Source organism: Aquarana catesbeiana, linkage group LG04, assembly GCF_042186555.1.
Source record: "Aquarana catesbeiana isolate 2022-GZ linkage group LG04, ASM4218655v1, whole genome shotgun sequence".
In the NCBI taxonomy this organism is placed as follows: Eukaryota; Metazoa; Chordata; class Amphibia; order Anura; family Ranidae; genus Aquarana; species Aquarana catesbeiana.
This window is the reverse complement of record NC_133327.1, coordinates 597,833,734-597,839,733: the sequence shown is the minus strand read 5'-3', so window position 1 is coordinate 597,839,733 and position 6,000 is coordinate 597,833,734.

The following is a 6,000-nucleotide window of genomic DNA, read 5'->3' as shown; positions in this document are numbered from 1 at the left end:
TCCACTATACTACACTGTCCACCATACTACACTGACCACCATACTACACTGACCACCATACTAACCACTATACTACACTACACTGACCACCATACTACACTGTCCACTATACTACACTGACCACCATACTACACTGTCCACTATACTAACCACTATACTACATTACACTGTCCACCATACTACACTGACCACCATACTACACTGTCCACTATACTAACCACTATACTACACTACACTGACCACCATACTACACTGACCACCATACTACACTGTCCACTATACTACACTGACCTCCATACTACACTGTCCACTATACTACACTGACCACCATACTACACTGACCACTACACTATCCACTATACTACACTATACTGACCACCATACTACACTGTCCACTATACTGACCACCATACTACACTGTCCACTACACTAACCACTACACTAACCACTATACTACACTACACTGACCACCATACTACACTGTCCACTATACTACACTGTCCACCATACTACACTGTCCACTATACTACACTGTCCACTATACTACACTATACTGACCACCATACTACACTGACCACTATACTACACTACACTGACCACCATACTACACTGTCCACTATACTACACTGACCACCATACTACACTGACCACTACACTATCCACTATACTACACTATACTGACCACCATACTACACTGTCCACTATACTGACCACCATACTACACTGTCCACTACACTAACCACTATACTACACTACACTGACCACCATACTACACTGTCCACTATACTACACTGACCACCATACTACACTGTCCACTATACTACACTGTCCACTACACTAACCACTACACTACACTGACCACCATACTACACTGTCCACCATACTACACTGTCCACTATACTACACTGTCCACCATACTACACTGTCCACCATACTACACTGTCCACTATACTACACTGTCCACCTTACTACACTGTCCACCATACTACACTGACCACTATACTACACTGTCCACTACACTAACCACTACACTGTCCACTATACTACACTGACCTCCATACTACACTGTCCACCATACTACACTGTCCACTACACTAACCACTACACTACACTGTCCACTATACTACACTATACTGACCACCATACTACACTGTCCACTATACTACACTGGCCACTATACTACACTGTCCACTATACTACACTGTCCACCATACTACACTGTCCACTACACTAACCACTATACTACACTATACTGACCACCATACTACACTGTCCACTATACTACACTGTTCACTATACTACACTGTCCACTATACTACACTGTTCACTATACTACACTGTCCACTATACTACACTGTTCACTATACTACACTGACCTCCATACTACACTGTCCACCATACTACACTGTCCACCATACTACACTGTCCACTATACTACACTGACCACTATACTACACTGACCACTACACTACACTGTCCACTATACTACACTGTCCACCATACTACACTGTCCACTATACTACACTGTCCACCATACTACACTGTCCACTACACTAACCACTACACTACACTGTCCACTATACTACACTATACTGACCACCATACTACACTGTCCACTATACTACACTGACCACTATACTACACTGACCTCCATACTACACTGACCTCCATACTAAACTACACTATACTGACCACTATGCTAACCACTATACTATACTACACTAACCACTATACTGACCACTACACTGCCCCCCATAGTGACACTACACTGACCTCCATACTATACTACACTACACTGTCCTGCCTACAGTCTCTCTCGCCCCCCTCCCTCCCCCTCCCAGTAACAAGACTCTCACTCACCTTCTTATCCTGGCTGCATCGATCCGGATGAGGAGGAGAACACAGCGGCGGCTCACTTTCTTCTCTCCCCCGCGCTCTGCTTGCTGCCATGTTCAGTGTCCAGCGCCCTGTGCGGGATGCCTCACATGACCCCCATACTCCCAATCACAGGGCGCCGGACACTTAACATGGCGGCCGGAGCCCGGGGACACAAAATTAGAGATTAGGAGGAGGCAGCCAGTGACACATACTGGCGCCCCCTAAATATCGCGCCACGGCACCCCCTGCACCCCCCACGCTACGCCACTGCCCCTGCATCTGACAAAAAGAGTAAGACCCCTTTCACACTGAGGTAGTTTTCAGGCGTTTTAGCTCTAGAAATAGCACCTGAAACCTGTCTCCCATTCATTTGAATTAGTGCTTTTACACTCAGGCGGTGCGCTTGCAGGACCTTAGAAAATATCCTGCAAGCAGCATCTTTGAGGCGGGTTTGGAGCATTGAAAAAAGCGCTCCAAAAATGCCCCTGCCTATTGAAATGACTGGGCAGCGCTTCTGAAGCGCCTTAAAAGCGCTTTGAAAGCGCCGCAAAATGCCCCGCTAGCGCCCGAGAGAGCACAGTTAAAACACTGCTAAAAAACGAGTGCTTTAGTGGCACTTCAGTGTGAAGGGGGTCTTAAATGGGGGAAAATTCCATAGGAGAGTCTGTAAAGCATTTCATTCAGAATCAGTTGATCATGGTGCAATGCACAGACTCCTGTGGACTATTTCTCCAGCCTCAGGTTCGTACCTCTGTACGAACCCTCTGTTATGGGACTGGAGGAAGTAAAGAATGGACTATGAGTGCAATGACATTACCACACTTGTGCTCCAGTGAGATCCATGTGTCCCTCTGCCATAGTGGCAGATGGGACTAGTAGTTTTTTCATTCACATTCTGTGAACAGATTTTTGATTGAATGACATGGGTATGCATTGCTTGGAAAATAACCCTGTGATTCAGGCAAGTGTAGGAGCCGTTTGAGGGTTGGGGACTGTGGAATGTAACTATGTCTCATGTTACACCCGAAGTATGGTCAGAAAGGTGGACTAATCCTTTAGTGCTCATGCACATGGGTTCGAAAAACGTTTTTATTTTTTTAAATCTGCATCTAAGTCTTGCATACAGTACAAATGCATTCTATTATGCCCTGTACACACGGCTGGACATTGATCAGACATTCTGACAACAAAAGCCATGGATTTTTTCTGACGGATGTTGGCTCAAACTTGTTTTGCGTACACACTGTCGCACAAAGTTGTCGGAATTTCCGATCGACAAGAACGCGGTGACGTACACCACGTACGACAAGACTAGAAAAGGCCAGTTCAGAACCAAGCGCGGCATACACACTTGTATACACACGGTCACACAAAGTTGTCGGAAAATCCGATCGTTCTAAACGCGGTGACGTAAAACACGTACGTCGGGACTATAAACGGGGCAGTAGCCAATAGCTTTCGTCTCTTAATTTATTCTGAGCATGCGTGGCACTTTGTGCGTCGGATTTGTGTACACACGATCGGAATTTCCGACAACGGATTTTGTTGTCAGAAAATTTTATAGCGACCTCTCAAACTTTGTGTGTCGGAAAATCCGATGGAAAAAGTCTGATGGAGCCCACACACGGTCGGAATTTCCCACAACAAGCTCCGATCGCACATTTTCCGTCGGAAAATCCGACCGTGTGTACAGGGCATTAGAATTCCTTAGTTCCTAGCAACATATGGAAGCTAGGTGGTAGAAGCTGTCTGGGTCCTAGCAACAGAACACAAGGCTACAGAATCCACCAATGTCCTTGTAACTGAAGAATGCTAGGTGGTTACCTAGAAAATACCTGCATAGCAGTAACAGAAGGAGGCTGTAATGCCGTACACATGTAAAGTTACATGTGTACAGTGAGCAGAGCACTTTTTTCTTTTAATCCTGCGTTTTAGTGGCCATATTGTTATACAGCCATGTGAAAGTATCAAAATATAATATAATGAATAAAATACCACCAAAAATGAATTCTGTCTCAAAAATGATACAGAATCCAACTGGGTACAGTTGCAACAGAGTAATTGTCAGTCAAACTATCACAGCACACACGACTGGCCTGGTAGTGAGGGGGAACATATTGGCTAGTTCTGAAGCAATTAAGTTGACTGTAACTCCATTAATGCCTATGGCTCTCCTGGTGGATTTCTGCACAGGTGAAATGAACTGCTTTGCATGGAATTCCTACCTCCCCTAGTCTCTGTTTTGGTACCACTCTCACTTCCCTCCCTAACTTTGTACCCCTCTACTTTCCTTTTATCCCCTAGCTTTGTACTCCTCCCCTCCCTTACTTTTCTTTCCTAGCTTTGTACCACTCTCCCTTCCTCCTCTTGTATCCCCTCGCTATGAACCCCTTTTTCCTCCCCTAGCTTTGTAACTCTCTCCCTTCCTCTCTATGTATCTCCTAGCTCTCCCTCCCCCTTTTTCTTCCCTAGCTTTATACCCCTCTCCCCCAGCTTTGTATTCCTCTCCCTTCCTCTCCTTATATCCCCCAACATTGTATGGCTCTTGATCATCTTCTTGTATCCTATCGCTTTGTAACCCTCTCCTTCCCCCTATTTTCTTCCCTACCTTTGTACATCTCTCTCTTCCTCCTGTTGTTCCCCCTAGCTTTGCACCCCCTGTGATGGAATCCGGACACCCTGACCGGGTATCTCCACCAAGAAGCTGCTTCCCAATGCTCTCGAACATGAAATCAGATCTGGTTATAGTTACGGCAAGAACTAGGCAGGACTCATTTGGCTGCAAAACTGGAACTGTTTATTTGATCAAGAATACAGGCTTTTATACACTTGAGAAGAACATCCCCCCCCCCCCCCTCCTGGTCATATTACTCTAACATTCCGTTACACCCCCCCACCCTTTCTCCCATCCCCCTCTTTGTCTTCCCTGAGTACCCCTTACCACAACTTATATTGCCTATTTGTGTCTCCCTTTCCCGAGTACCCCTCTCCCCCTCCTTGTCTCCTCTGAGTACCCCTCTCCCCACCCCCTTGTCTCCCCTGGGTACCCCTCTCATCCTTGTCTCCCCTGAATATCCCTCTCCCCACCCCCTTGTCTCCCCTAGTACCCCTCTCCCCCTTGTCTCCCCTGAGTACCCCTTCCCCCCGTCTCCCCTATCTGAGTAACCCTTCCCCCCCGACTCCCCTATCTGAGTACCCCTCCACCACTTGTCTCCCCTGAGTACCCCCCCTTGTCTCCCCTGAGTAACCCTTTCCTCATCTCCCCTGAGTACCCCTTCCCCCCTTCTGAGTACCCCTCCCCCACTTGTCTCCCCTGAGTACCCCCTCCCCCTTGTCTCCCCTGAGTAACCCTTTCCCCCGTCTCCCCTATCTGAGTACCCCCCTTGTCCCCTCTATCTTTGTCCCCCTCTGTCTCCTCTATCTGTGTCCCTCTGTCTCCTCTATCTCTGCCCCCCTATCTGTGTCCTCCTCTCCCGTTTCCTCTGTGTCCCCTCTGTGTCCCCCTCTGTCTCCTCTATCTGTGTCCCCCTCCGTCTCCCCTATCTGTGCCCCCCTCTGTCTCCCCATTTGTCTCCCCCTCTCCCTCCCGTATCTGTCTCCTCTCTCCCCCCTTGTCTCCTCTATCTGTATCCCCCTCGTCTCCTCTATCTGTATCCCCCTCTCCCTCCTCTATCTGTATCCCCCTCTCCCCTCTGTGTCCCCCTCTCCCTCCTCTATCTGTCTCCCCCTCCCCCCTCGGTCTCCTCTATTTGTGTCCCCCTCTCCCCCTTGTTTCCTCTATCTGTATCCCCCTCTGTGTCCCCCTCTCCCTCCCCTATCTGTCTCCCCCTCCCCCCATGTCTCCTCTATCTGTATACCCCTCTCCCTCCCCTATCTGTCTCCCCCTCATTTCCTCTATCTGTATCCCCCTCTCCCTCCTCTATCTGTATCCCCCTTGTCTCCTCTATCTGTATCCCCCTCTCCCCCCTTGCCTCCTCTATCTGTATCCCCCCTCTGTGTCCACCTCTCCCTCCTCTATCTGTATCCCCCTCTCCCCTCTTGTCTCCTCTATGTGTGTCCCCCTCTCCCTTCTTGTCTTCTCTATGTGTGTCCACCTCTCCCCCCTTGTCTACTCTATCTGTG